Source organism: Homalodisca vitripennis, chromosome 3 (genome assembly GCF_021130785.1).
Source record: "Homalodisca vitripennis isolate AUS2020 chromosome 3, UT_GWSS_2.1, whole genome shotgun sequence".
Classification (NCBI taxonomy): Eukaryota; Metazoa; Arthropoda; class Insecta; order Hemiptera; family Cicadellidae; genus Homalodisca; species Homalodisca vitripennis.
In genome coordinates this window covers 15,858,608-15,873,649 of record NC_060209.1, presented here as the reverse complement: position 1 = coordinate 15,873,649, position 15,042 = coordinate 15,858,608, and the positions used below count along the sequence as shown (strand labels likewise).

At 39.1% G+C, this 15,042-nt stretch overlaps 1 protein-coding gene across 1 annotated transcript in view; it reads right to left on the bottom strand.

Annotated features, from left to right (window-relative positions):
- LOC124358092 overlaps window positions 1-15,042 on the bottom strand; it is a 119,579-nt gene that overhangs the window by 81,645 nt on the left and 22,892 nt on the right. The window lies entirely within an intron of this gene.

Sequence of the window (15,042 nt, the reverse complement as noted above, 5' to 3'; positions counted from 1 at the left end):
CACTTCATTCCTAATTAGTTGTAGAAATAGTAAATGTACGATGCTTTAGTCTCTGCTTCAGAGCAGTAACATCAAAGAACCATTCCAATTTCCATTCGGATGTCCATAAAAAAGCAATTACAGCTGAACTGTCTATCACAGGTACTTCTCCAGCTCCAGAGGTGCCTGGGAAATAATCTGACCTCTAGTTCGCACCTCATGAGAGGCATTATGCCTAATGCCGGGCGCAATGCTGTATTAGTCCATCAAGGCGCGGGGGCTGGTGCCGCCTCTATTACGGTGTAATGTATGAGTGCAATCAGAGTCCGCAGTGCGCGAGTGTGTGTCACGTGACCTTGGACCTGCCCGCCGAATACTGGCCTGCCCGACCTTGCTCCGGGGCTCACTACTATCTGCCCGGCCGCTCTGAGTCACTGCTGACACTTTCTCCAGTCGTCCGTGGGCACTCGAGTCATCACCCGAATTGGTGGCAACAGTTTCCCATTTTCACCCGGTTCCCTTCCCACTGAATCGGTGACTTCCTCGATCCTGCCGATAATAGGCCGATTGGCAGATCGGGAAACCCTTTCCGCGGTACGTGCCGTTGTGTCGTGATTGAGGGAAAGGGGCAGTGTTGCACAAACCGATTCGGGGAACCAGTCGAGTGTGGTTGTCGAAAACAATCTATGACTCATTTTGTCGGGATTAACGGATACGTACAAGTAAAACTTACGTAATATCGAGCGATGAAAAGGTATTGATTCGTCAGCAACACATCCAAACCGCAGCAAAATTTGAAGGTACTAATTTCATAGTTCTAAGGCAGTCAAAACATTATTTAAATAAAAATTGTAACAACAGGTTTAATTGTTACCATCATTGAAATTGTACTGAGATAAAAACAAATCGTTAGTGTTGCGGTGAATAATTAAATTAGACGTTATAACCGTGGAGTAAATTATGTAAGATTTAAAGTAGAGATAAATTTATGATTAAATACTTAGCGAAATAAATGCTAGATTGACGTCAACCTGCAGAGTTTAATACTCTTGCAACTGAAATTCATTGAACAACATACGATTCATGATTGACTGAGATGATGCGATTCTGCCGAGCAACCGCTATCGAGAAGCAAATGGGACTGAACTTTTTGTAATGCTCGGCCTTCCATTTTCCGGACCTAATTACACAATGATATTTCCCGCCCTACCCTAGTATTACGTCCGATCCTTGTCTGTTTACTTTGGATTATTTACATAAAAATACAGAGCCAGCTTCCTGTATCGGGCGCGCCAGAATACAAACTGCGGAATTACTCCGGATCTGATAACGCGAGGTAATTGTTATCTACGGTTACCTTAGACCACGGGTTGCTCGCGGTGGGAACCACTATTGTGGTGGTCTATGGATCATTGAGTTCCCTGTTCTAAAAGTCTGTGGAGGAACTAAATACTTTCTTTCGCCTGTTTTTCCCAATGTGGTCTACACACGGTTATAACCCTCGTATCCATATCATTCCTGAAGGGGTTCTGTGGTACTTCAGCGAAGAAGGAGGAAGACGCTGAAGTTATAAAGCAGTTTACAATGCTAACGAACTAATTAGTAGAATTACATTGAGGGAAGATTAACCCATCAAGGTTGTCGTGTGTGCGGTCCGAATGCGACTTTTACATGGACATTAGTAAGTGGTTAATTGGTGAGACCACCTGTGCTCGGATAGGGGTAGGGCGGCGTGTGGCCCAGACACGAGAAGGGCAGGTGCTCCTTTACACCCTTCCACTACCTCAGGTGCGGCACTTCAATTCAAAGCACTTGCAGTCTAAGTATACACAAAGTAATCACGGTGGAGGTATCAGTCATTAGAAGAAATCTGGTGCGGTTATAGGAAGAACATGAAGAATTGGAATTTCATCAGTGGAATTGATAGCCTTTGAAATTCTCGATTCAGGACCACCCGATTTCAACAATTCTGCGAGGAACGGTGAATTAGTAACCACTCACCATCACGCACTATTTATCGAAGACGATGATGATGCACCACTCAAATAGCATTCAGACTATTTAGTTATTAGTATGTGGGCAATTAAGGGCATGCATATTTATACTGTCACGGTCTAGGAACGGAACTCAATTAGAATGCCCCATCGCTGCCAGCAGCCCATATTCTTCAGCTGGGTCCGTCTGCGGGTAACGAAATATTGCAACGGTCTGCACTCTCAAATTGAGTTGTTTTGAGTTGGGCAATTGTGGGGATAATGTTGGGATTTGGTAAGACTGGGGATTTGAAACAACATCTTACGTAGAAAATTATCTTTCGTTATACTAAAAGACGGTGATTAACGTCAAAGTCAAAGAATGTCTTATTTTACCAGGCGAATTTAGAGCTAATAAAACCTATCTAACACTGGGGACCAACGGCTTAAAAGTGACTTCCGAACCACCACCAACGGCCGGGCAGGCGGGCTGCTTGCAAGGACAGGATCGCTCAGCGGTCACCCATCCAAGCAGCAGCCACGCTCGACTTTGCTTGATCTGGTTATCTTGCGATAACCGCCGTACCCACTACACTGCGCCATTGGCAAGCAATAACTATGAAATAAGATTCGGCTTAGTTTAGTACAAGTTTGAGGTCGACGCTTTTAATTTCACCTTTATATTTCTGAGACAGCGCAAGTTTAAATTGCTTAGTTTCTACTTTCGAGACGTTCAGAGAACGTAACGCAAGACCTTTTATATTCAATAACACTCAAGTTAAGTTAGCCTCATTTGTTAATCGTATAATTGTTGGAGCATTTAAGAGAAACTGCAAACTATGGTATTCCTCAAGTGCCATAAATTGTTCCCTTGGGTATTTATTCGCCATGAAAGTGTTTTCCAGACTCGCACGTAGCTCTCGTGTGGAAACTATCACATTACCTCATCCCCAACCTCCGAGATTTGTACATAATATCACAGCCGTGTACTAGGTAAGGAGGTTGTTGCTGAACTAAAATAGATAAAAAATTTAATAAAAATTAACATAAAATATAAACATTTTTCTAAAAAAAGCATACAAGTATCATTTCCTAACACTGATCGTTCAAACACGGACTGGTGCTCTAAGTTCAATTGTTTGTAACTAGAGAATGTACTACTTCTAATCGTGATAAACATTATTTTTTAGATACAGTCAAACTACAAATTATCACACTCTTTTTAAGTACATTTGAACGAATAATAATAGCCTATGTTAAAAAATTATTCCTAACATTCCATTTTTGTTTTGTTGAAGTATTGAGATAGGAACACTCCCAGGCCAAAAGCAATTTCTGTTGAAGACTCGATTGTTGAAGAGGATCCATTTACACATCGCAGGAGGAGTGGAGGGGGTGAGGTTGGGGGGTCCCTGCCAGAACGTCTGATCTAGAGGTCGTGTGGCCAGGTAGGAATTAGCGGCGTAACGTATGGTCTCTGATTAGCTTTAATTGCTGGTTAATTCCGGTCAGCTTTACGTCTTATTCCGGCTACTGCCCACCTCGCATAAACTCACTAACCTCTCGGACCATCACTAACCAGGCCTCCCACTATCACTAAATCTCACTAACCAGGTCGTCACCCTTGTCGGCTTCTTGTCTCGGAGTAGGATCCCATTTCACTCATCTCGGAAAGATCCGTAAACCAGACATTTCGCTACAGTAAATTTGCTGTTGGTTTTGGTTATACGATGTCTTATCAATGTTTATCTCCGGAATTGTCAAGGAATTTTCCTATAATGGTAGACTTTACTAGCCCATTATGTATTGTCACTTCTGAACAATCACAAATGGTACAATTTAAATTCAGATAAGTTAAAACATTTAGTTCTCAATGCATTTGCTGAGGGTTTTCCCAAATGGATGCCAACAAATTTCAATTACTAGAGACGTTCCGTTACTTCATAGAAAACTATGACACGATTAGTTAGCAGTGTTGCCAATACATACATGATATTGTCGTAATACGCGAGCACATTTTCGTGTTTTAAAAGAAGAGTAACAGTACAATTGTATTTACGTGTTCAGTGACGAATTCGAGGTATTTTAAACATAACGTCTAAAATATTTAGATGACAATATTTAAAATTTATTCATATCATGAAGTAAACAAATCTTACATAAAGGTCTTTTAATATCTTGAAATTTAAAACCTCCTTTTTTAAAAAAAAACAACAGAATATTCGCAAGTTTTTTGTGCGTTCTTGATCTCAAGTCCAACTGAGACCATGTATGAGCATACACAAAAAGTTACATCTCTCACAATTAGCCATATAAATGTGAAACCCAATGTAACAGTGCGGAAAATTATATCCTCTAGAGACCACACTTCCTTGTCTGGGAACAGTTTGAGTACCGACGACCTAGCAGTATCAGATGAGTCCGATTTGGGTAAAAAGCTACTCGAAAACTTTCGGAAGCTGCAATCACAACCGAAACAATCAAGCACACTCGCGAAGGTGTGAAGGAGATGGAAGTCATTAGCAGAAGGGGGTCCGGGGGTAATTGAGCAATCCCTGAGCAATCATCGAAATGTGTGAGAAGTTGCAAATGAATGCATGGGAGATTCAGAGGAGCAGAAGCTGAACAAATGTGGTCCAACCACAAGCCTACTGTACCGCAACCGCAGGAACAACACGCGATGCGGTTCTGAGGTAATTGTTCTTCACTGGGTGTCATGTCGATTCCAGCTTGACAATACCAGAAGGGCAACCAGGGGAGGGAGGGGGAACAACATTTTTAGTTCTAAGGTTTGTTATCTATTACGGCAAATAAATAACTTGTAAACATGTCCAAGCCGTAGATGCCGGTGCTTTTGATACATGGTATATAAAGCCGAACTCATTGGAACATTTGTATGCGCTTTTTAGACACATAGAAATAATTTGGAACGCAGAAAAACGAAAAGAATGTAGGGGTGGATACGAACAAATATTTATTTATTTATTCTTCCAACGGAATTACAGTAGTACACTAAAAAGAGTATAAACGGTTAATAGAACTAATAATATTTACTTATGTAATTAAATAACAAACATTGTTAAAAATAAATAATGAACAAAACAATAGATAAGTAAGAAATATAAGTTAGATAACAAATAATCAACAAAAAAGTAAAAAAGACAATAATATATAGTTAAATATCAAAACGAGCAACAGTAATAAATTTGTGATGTGTGATAAGAAATAAATAACAACAAAGTGACAAAAAAGTTGACAAATAACCATATGCAAAAATAACAATATTTAACCAGCAACATGCAAAAGAAGATAAATAGTCAGAAACATGTGTAAACATAAAAAATAATCAACAATAATCTTAAATCATAAAAAATAAAGAATAATAAACGGGCGCTGACAATGAATAGCGTAACAATAAGATAACCCTGACATTGACTCAGGTTTTTAAATAATTCTGAACAATTACTGACTCCATTCATCATGATTGAATCTCTGTAGGGTAATCTTTTTCGGAATCACCTATCGTGGAGCTACGCCTACATTCGTCATCGTTCTATGAAAAATTTGAGAAATAACCGTATGCAAAAATAACAATGACAAGAAAGCAGTCATTTTTCACAAAGATTATGTTATCTTCTCTGTACAAACTCGAGATAATTTATCCTTTGTTTCCCTTTGCATGGAATGTGCACAATAAGGCTTTTTTTAAATGTGGTACTATGTAGATAGTTGTATGTGCAGAACATTTACTATTTTGATGTTATTCTACTGAAATTAAGTGTGCAAGAACAATCACTCAATAATATTCATTTCTTCGCCGATGACAGATGATATATAACAAATGGCCCCCGATGACGTTGACGCCTCATCACCCGACATATCTGCCGTAACCAGAGCTTACCCAAGAGTTCGCACCTGCCCCAATCGCTCACTTAACATTTAGCTGGGCGACACTCTGTACCTCGTCCCTGATTACCGGCTGACATTTGGGTTGCGGGTTGCGTCACAGCAGCGCGAGCGTCTCAACTCCTAACATTCAGATGAGCGTTACGCATGCGCTGAATACCTTTTCCTTTTATGATCTCGCAACGGCAATCATAGGCCTACTTTGTTTTATGACCATTTCGGGCAATTGTCTTAATGACTTTTAGGAAAACTCACCATTTGCAGTTATAAATGCCTTTACTTATTTTTATTACTGTATTTCATTTTGGAACTTCACTGTCCCAACCCCTTTTATCACAATATTGCTTGCAGATTCTCATCCAATTAATAACCTTCAATGTACTTCTTAATTTTATAATTTAGTCACCAATGTTATAAAACATGTTTTTGGTATTGGCGTAATTACGTTTTCATTAATTCGGGCTGCCAAACTTCCACATTTCACCAGGAGGAGAAGAACTTACTTTACAAATTTGTTTTAAGGTAGGTTTGATGAATGTGGTAGTTAGTTCAGTCAAAATTGAATTACCTGCTTACTCTTTCTGCAAAAAATGGTTGAACGTAAAGACCAAATTAATCAGCCGATCATAGAACAAGCCTATCTGAAATCGCTCATAGGTTTTTAATGTTTTTTATTTGAGACAGTTGATGGTGTGCCTCCATTTTATATCTGTTCAGCATCGTACATTTTTGAAAGTCATACACTAATCCACCCCACTTCGCGAGTGAGCTTAGTAAGGTTACAAGAAATATGACGTATTTTCTAAAAATATTTCTGTACGTCTCCAGTGGTTCAAAGACTGTTTTCTAAGTGCCAGTCAGCGCTTGAAATTAAAGTCAGGTTCTAAAAGAGTTTTTTTTTTTACAATTTACAAGCATTTATAAAGGAAAAGGCCACAATGCCATAATAAATATTCAAGTGTTTTTAAAAAGAAAACCTGTGTTAAAATCACGTATGTACTGAAGTTGTACAATAGACAAAAACGCACGCACGCAAAACCAATGAAGTCTTATTTAAGAGCGAACAGCATTTACTTAAACTACCAAATAAAGCAAGGTTAAGGACCGACTCTTGTACAGGCGAACAAGGACTTGTCATGAATCAGCTGATTTTAAACAAAAAACACAAAGTATAGAACGAATGTTCATCCACCGAAACCCATCCTTTATACGCTTCATAATATATTCACGGCGTGGCGGGAAGGCGCGAAAAGTGAGCGACCACAAAGCGATTACCGCCCCGTCCCGCGGTAGCGGTAGCGGTAGCCAGTGGAGCGGTCGCGGTTATGGTACTCCCTGTCTGTGCAACTATTGTCGAGCTTATGCAATATACACGGTTTGCCCACTTATTTAGACAGTTATGCAATAGGTCACCGAGGCCTTGGCATGGCAGTGTATGCTGTCAGTGAAATCCTGTATGTCGGAATATGCAAGTCAATGTTTTTAGTGTGACTGTATATCCCGGATATGCGACGATACCGTATTTTGTCTCCATGTTGGCGAGGTCCTCTTTGCATCACATTAAAACTGGTTTTACATACATGCATGTTAATTCCACAAACATCTAAGTATACATAATATTATGAGGCCAGAGGCTCATTTACTCGAATAATTTTCATATTTAAGCTGTTATTGCCCTATTCATCCTTTTAAATAATAGCATTATAAATAGGTTGTAAACTGTTATATGGAGTTTTTATGTCATATTTCCAATAGTAGCAAATGTGCAAAATCTTTAATCTTGGGCAAAATGTTTTTCTGCCTCTACGGGAAAGCACCAAAAATATGTATAAATTAAGATTAACTTTAAATGATTTACTTTGTAACCTCAAAACAGACGTATGTTAGAAACGACTATTGTTAACAACAATTTGGATTGGTCTATGATGAAAACAGTTTACTGCTATCTTATTAATAATAGGATAAACAAAAAGGTTGTGCTGCACTCTTTCGAAAGAGAATCGCCATAGTTGGCAGGTATTATGTTCTACCCGTAACAATATAGGACCTCAATGCCTTTTTATCTATCTATCCAGTCGTTTTTTCGTCTAGATTACTACATAATTTGGCAATAGTGAAAGGGTGCCAGTTGAATATTGATTCTTTCACCACCAAAATTGTATGTAATCCCCTTAAACTATTGATGAACATCAAGATCGGGCAGGTTGACACAATGATTAAGCTAGAAAAAGATTAAGTGTCTTGCTGAAAAACAATTTTTGGAACTTCCAAAGCTAGAAACACCACAACACAGAAAGTTTGATGGAGTCAAATATAGATTCTTTCACCACCCAAAATGTTTTTAGTCCCCTTAATGATTGATGAATATCAATTTCAGACAGCTGGACACACTGGTCAAGCTGAAAAAGATTGAGTGTCTTGCTGAAAAACAATTTTAGCACTTCCAAAGCTAGAAACACCACAACAAAGGAAGTCTGATGGCTGAGGAGCAAAGCCAGATTATATTATACCATAACGAACATCACTCATTGCTATCTCTCATTAGGATCGCTACGCCACCAACTGGCCGGAACCCTTTAGCGAATGTTGCTTTAATTATACAAACTGGCGGGTGCCTGTGTCTGTGGGCAGGCCGTGCCGAATCCTGCCCGTCCAGCAGAACCATGTCCGGGAACTCAGTCAGACCTACAGGATGTCGTGCATACAAGTAGTCATAGAGTAAGCTTTGGATAGACTATGTTGTTTTAACAATTATACAATTCTGGAACATTAGTCACGTATTAAAGCTTTATCCCAAAACGTACGAGCGCCAACCTCATGCAAAACGTATCCTCTTCATCGTCTACTGTCAAAATTATCACGATTGAGACCTACGCGAAAATGAACAGTGGATTATTACACAAGAAATAGATGATTTACTAGCATAGATATAATTAAAGTGTATGGCTAATTATCAACTCTATCTAAAATTGTGAGAGTTTAAAGGTACCCAAATAATCATGAATCAGTACATATTCGTGAATATACTTATTTTATGTTGTGACGTTGAAATAGCGTTGAAATGTTGGTAAGACCGCGTTCAAAAACAGAGAACGGAACACTTTTTAACGGGTTTCCTGCCATGAAATGAAACATTAAAATTTGTACTATGAAAAGTGACAAACAAATGATACCTTAAGCTATATATTTCAAAAATGTTGAAGGCGCTTTAGAGGTATTAAGTTCAAAATTTTATAGAGTTTTAGAGTTAGTGAAGTTGACACACAACATGGTGGTTGTAATTCCTGACTTAGGCGTGTCACAACGCTCTGGTATGATTTGTTTATTTTAACCTAATTTGTAATTATATGTTAGGTTAGTTATTTACCTGAAGAAGAGATCAGATTGCAGATCTCGAAACGTAGTGTTACTGATTTTTTTTTTTTTTTTTTTTTTTTTTTGTCATGAGATTGTTACAAGAACAACATTATTTCCGTCGTTCAGTCATATAAAAGATAATTTAATAACACTGTAATAGTCAATTTTTTATACCACTGAACGATGACAAATGTCCGGAAAATCCTGTTTCCTACACAATCCTCCCATCGTCAAAAATAAACTTATAAGTACAAAATTATGAAACGCTCACGAGGAATTTTCTATGGGATACTGCTTTGTAGTACGATACACTCTATTAACGAAGAATAAAATAAAATTAAGGCACGTTTGTTGGTAACACTGCAGAACTGCTCTACTGATGGGTCGCGGGTCTAGCCGTGCAACTGCGTAATGCGAAGTCCGCTCTGACCCCAGCTTATTATATTGAAATATGAGGGAGTAGGCAGATGAAATTAAAATTGCAGTAGTTATTTTCCAATTAGAGCTGAAAGAATGTGCCAGTGATTGATGAGGGAGCGGCGTGACCTGTGACACGGCTACTCCAGTGATCGTGACCGATACCTACGTGACAATACAGTCACGTTTTGGTAGCGCAGGTACTCATCATGTTCTTGATTTACTTAAGAACTTATCGTAGAGCATATGATAGAATTCACAAAGTGTCTGAATTGTGTAACCCGCGTAATTGTTAACAGAAATAAAGACAATATCTGAGATATACATTTTATTTAAGACTAGAAACATTTTAATTTTTTATTAATTTAAATTTTTTACGTTTTTTTTTACAAATTCGCTATCGGTGAAAATGTGATAGTGCACCCACAGGGATTTGTCTAACACTAATATTCCATTTGTAATATTGTTACTCGGAAATAAAATCGGGTTTAGAGCAGCACCTTGAGGAACACCGTGATAGAAATTTATAATCGAATCGATTTAAGAGGTGCCAATGAGGGATAAAGAGGTAATCAATTATTATTGAGACATCGTTTTTTTATACTAATTGTGATTTCTCCTCAAAATGAGCAATTTTGTAGCCGCAGACAATAAATCATAACAATCATACCGTCTGCCAGTATCGCGTCACGCCTTGCAGAATAAAGAGAAAGCTCGAGGTTGTATTTTTATTGCCGGCCAGTGGCTGAGAAGTTTCATTTCACGCAGTGCGATAGGTCGTCACCGTCGACTGGGCTCTATTAGAACCCTGGGCCACCACGTCCGCCCCTCGCCCTGCTCAGGCACTGTACTCCGCCAATCTTCGCGAGATTACCGCCGACTCCGAGAGGTGGCGTTCATTAATGCAGGAAATAGCCGCTCAGACTTCGGCCACCTTTCACATAACCACAAGCTCCTTCATTCCCCTGTGCTTGGTCTGATCGAGTTTGGGTTATCCGAATTGTCTTTGACATCCGTGAACACCAAACGTTTGGAAAGTATTTGGACTCTATTCCTACACCTTTGCATGTATAACATAATGGTATCACATTGCTGACAATTTTGTATTGTGCAAAACATAAACGCAGAATCTAGCGTTGCAAAATCAAAAGATCCCAAAAAGGCTAATACAAGATTCGGCTGTACCATTTTTATTGTAACCCTATAAGAACAATGTTAAATATGATGCACTTTTATGACCTTAATTTTAGTTATAAAAAATGTGAGCTGTCTCATCGTAAAAATATAATTATTACGCATGGAAAAGCTTTATTTTTCATTTTTCGATATTTTTATTGGTTATTCAGAAGCAAGCTCAAACTTTTTTAATTCACCGTTGAAATATTAAAAACATATAACACTTTATAAAAAAAGCAAAGGATGCTAATATTTGACCTTAAAAACAATACATCTACCATTACGCTACGATGAACAATATGGGCGTCAAAGTCCACGAGGTTTAACATTGTTCTTATAGGGAAATACTTATATTGTTAAACAACATTCTAAAAATTTTGTACATGTTTAATCAATTGAATAAAAAATAGGGCCTAACTGGGTTCTTGAGAAAATCGGGTATTTCGTAGGTAATGAATCCAACTAGTTCTTCTCAATAGAATAACAAAGAGGGTCAAACTGGGTTCTTGGAACAAAACGGGTTATTTCATAGGTAATGAATCCAACTAGTTCTTCTCAATAGAATAACAAAGAGGGCCAACTGGGTTCTTGGAACAAAACGGGTTATTTCGTAGGTAATGAATCCAACTAGTTCTTCTCAATTGAATAACAAAGAGGGCCAAACTGGGTATTTGGGATTAACTCCGAGTCGTCAAAATTTCCATACACTGGTCAGACTTCCCTGTCAGCGACCGTGGCCCAAGAAAGCAATTCTGTCCCGGAAACAGAGGTTTGTAATTATAACGATGTCCCCCCAATTATGAGCACGCACGTGGGTTTCCGGCGGCCGTTAATTTGCGTATCGACACGGCATAGCACGCATGCACATGTCCGAGCGGAGCATTCCGCCTGTCAGTCGCTCGCTTTCCACAGCTGTCATTGCGAAACTATCTTATGTCATTTCATCAGCCGGGAAACGTCATCAACTGATTCTTGTCTTGCGTGTTGATGAGGCAGTTCACAGAACCGTTCATGTCTTTATTGCGTTGTCCGAGTATTCAGTTTTCCTTCGGCCTGATCATACTTAAGAAATGTATCCTGTCTCATGTTGTATCACGTTGGCTTAACGCAAGTTTAGTATCTGTTAGAATAGAATCCTGAGAAACAGCTCCGTATTCCCTTGTGAAATGCAAGCCATAGTAAGATTGGGTTGTAGATAAGTTGCTACAGGGAAGTCCAATACATGACATGTGAGTTCGTTCAGGTTCTTTCGTCCACTCGAGGTTGAAAGATGGCACAGAACAACAAATACTCCTTCATTTAGAGTCATGGCTTTACCACTAGTGTGTCAAATAGTGTGGAATATGTGGGCCACGGGTGTTGGTCAATAAACTCCTCAGTCGTCTACATCAGTATTTCGGGAACATAACTTTTACTAACAGTTGATAGGTATATTTTGTCGTTTTACATTATTTATAAAGCGACAATTTTAATATATATTCGATAAGACTAATTACACTAACAGTAAAAACAATTTATTTTTCGCACAAAATTATAATCTTCGTTAAAAACCCTTTAATGGCTAATAGAAGCGTTTTGGTACTTTTGGGCTCTTATTTTATAAAACTCTTCTAAGCTGATTTATTGTTAGTTCTTTGATAGAATTAATGGGATAAAGTTTTGTGTTTACTGTTTTAAAATTAAAAACTCACAGATGTCTCAACATGAATCCGTGCAGGCTGTTAGATAAATGTATGTTTGATAATTTAGTTTTTATTGGTGCAATAATAAAACAGGATGTAACGGTTTCACATTCAGGAGAATATAACATTAATATTTTGCAATCGCATTGAAAGGTCAACATGATTAATTTACATTCAAGTCGCATTACATTTTAAAATCTTTTTACAGTGGGTGATAAAATTCCTAAACACAGATGCCATGACAAATATCATCAACAGTATAATGACGAGGGCAGGTACCGTTTAATGAAAGTCCGCGGATATCTCAAGGGTAACCACACCGTACTAATGATGGTCGGTGGGGTGGGGAAGGGGGAGGTCGCGTGCTCCAATAAAATACAACCCTTTCGACACGCGCGCCTCGGCTCGTGGTAGCTTCCGGGGCCGCTGTGGTTTAGAGGCGGCGGACATGAAGGGTGCTGTGACAGTCGCATTCTCTCCCGGCACTCGGCTTCACGAGCTTGACTTACTACCGTCCGCTACCGGTGAAAGTGTGATAGTGCACCCACAGGGATTTGTCCAACACTCGTATTCCATTTGTAATATTGTTACTCGGAAAAAAGATCTGGTTTAGAGCAGCACCTTGAGGAACACCGTGATTGACGGACAGGGAAAATATGCAAGAAAACAAACTTGCCACCGATGAAAATGTGATTGTGCACCCAAAGGGATTTGTCCAACACTCATATTCCATTTGTAATATTGTTACTCGGAAAAAAATCAGTTTTAGAACAGCACCTTGAGGAACACCCTGATGGAAAAATACAAAACTATAGGAGAAAACAAATACAATTGCTTGTAAACTGCAAGGTAAAACAAACCAAGATTATAACTGTATTTCATAGTAAATAAGAACTATAATGAACAGTGATAATTCAGAAAAACATAAGGTTTCAACTGCCTCTGATTTTCAGAGATACTAAGTATAGTTTACACAGTTAAATACGGCATTTCAATACGACGGAATATTTCGGCGTGACGAAAATTGTTCCAAGAGTTTTAAAAGAAAAGATTTTGTGTTCTGACCGGACCTCAAGATTAAAAAAGAGCTTTGTAGTCGACATGCCTACAGCATGAAACAAGACCACTTGATATATTATGGAATAAATACAATCACCGTAATAACGCAGAAGCGTTTACGTCCAGATTTGCGAAACGCCCCGGACTTATCGAACATCGGTCCACAGATTCCGGAAATTCCGAGGTTGTAAAAAGCCAATGCGAGGTGCGTGGGTAATTTAGGCGGAGTGTTTACTCCGGAGATCGGCCATGTAATGGCGGAGACGTGTGGTCCGAGTACGGGTCAACCGACCGCCGGCCCCGCGTTATTAGCCGAGATCTATGGAAGCGGTAACGAGCCGTTGTGTACCGACGAGGACGAACTGCGTGCGTCGATATCGACTCAGGATAACCTTGGGTGTGCTACTTGTGTTTCATGTGCGAGTACTCTGTCACATACAATTAGGGATAATATGTATGTGTATCCTGCAGAATTAAGTGACACCATTAGGCAGGAGATCTAGAATCTTGAGCATTCAGGACTCTGATCTTTGTAACGTCCTGGAGTCGTAAACTGAAGGAAGCGGATGTAGCTTTGAATACGGAACGTAATGTAGCTTTGGATATGGAACGGGATGTAGCTTTGGATATGGAACGGGATGTAGCTTTGGATATGGAACGGGATGTAGCTTTGGATATGGAACGGAATGTAGCTTTGGATATGGAACGGGATGCCCGGTACTTTGAAATCTACTTCGTCACGTTATTTGGATAATTTACAACACAGGCCTACTACAATGAACACACAGGTCAGATGACTCTAAAACATTTTAACCTACTTGCTATTGGAAAAAATGCTGGTGCTATACCATATTTTTATACCTCTAAAAGAAAGAACTACGTAACAAAGATATCCTTGGAAATCGCAACTAAGGATGAGTTAGAGTTAAAATTACCCGTGCAATAACGGTGTTTGGAAACAGAGGCGCCAAATAACAGTCAGGCGGATTCACCAAACAACCGAAGAGTGGAGATTCACATTTTGTACGTCGCGACTAAGCGACCACTTGGTACAAATTGCTTTAAATAATCCGGCAAACGGGCCAAGTAAGTAAATGAGTGCTAATGTCATACTATTAGGGACAAAGTCGGCCGCCACGGCGTAACACTGATGACGGTTTAATTCCTTGTTTTTATTCACTTTATGCTTTTATCCCATTATGTCAGGATCTCTTAGGAATTTTAGTTTTTGTCTACATGCCAGCACGCTTATTGCCTTATAATGTTGAAGTTCTCTTTTACTATTATTATGAACAAATTTGAAAGTTTACTTGCTTGCGGGATGAACTTCGGTGTAAGGAACATTTGAAGTGCTTTCAATAATTTGGTTCTTATCCTGTTGCGACGATAGATTCTATCTGAGCTTAGGAAAATCCTTCGCGTTACAGCGAACTTGGAACACAACATTACGCAAGACAATGTGTCGAAACTCGAAGAGAAACCCAAGTGGTCCA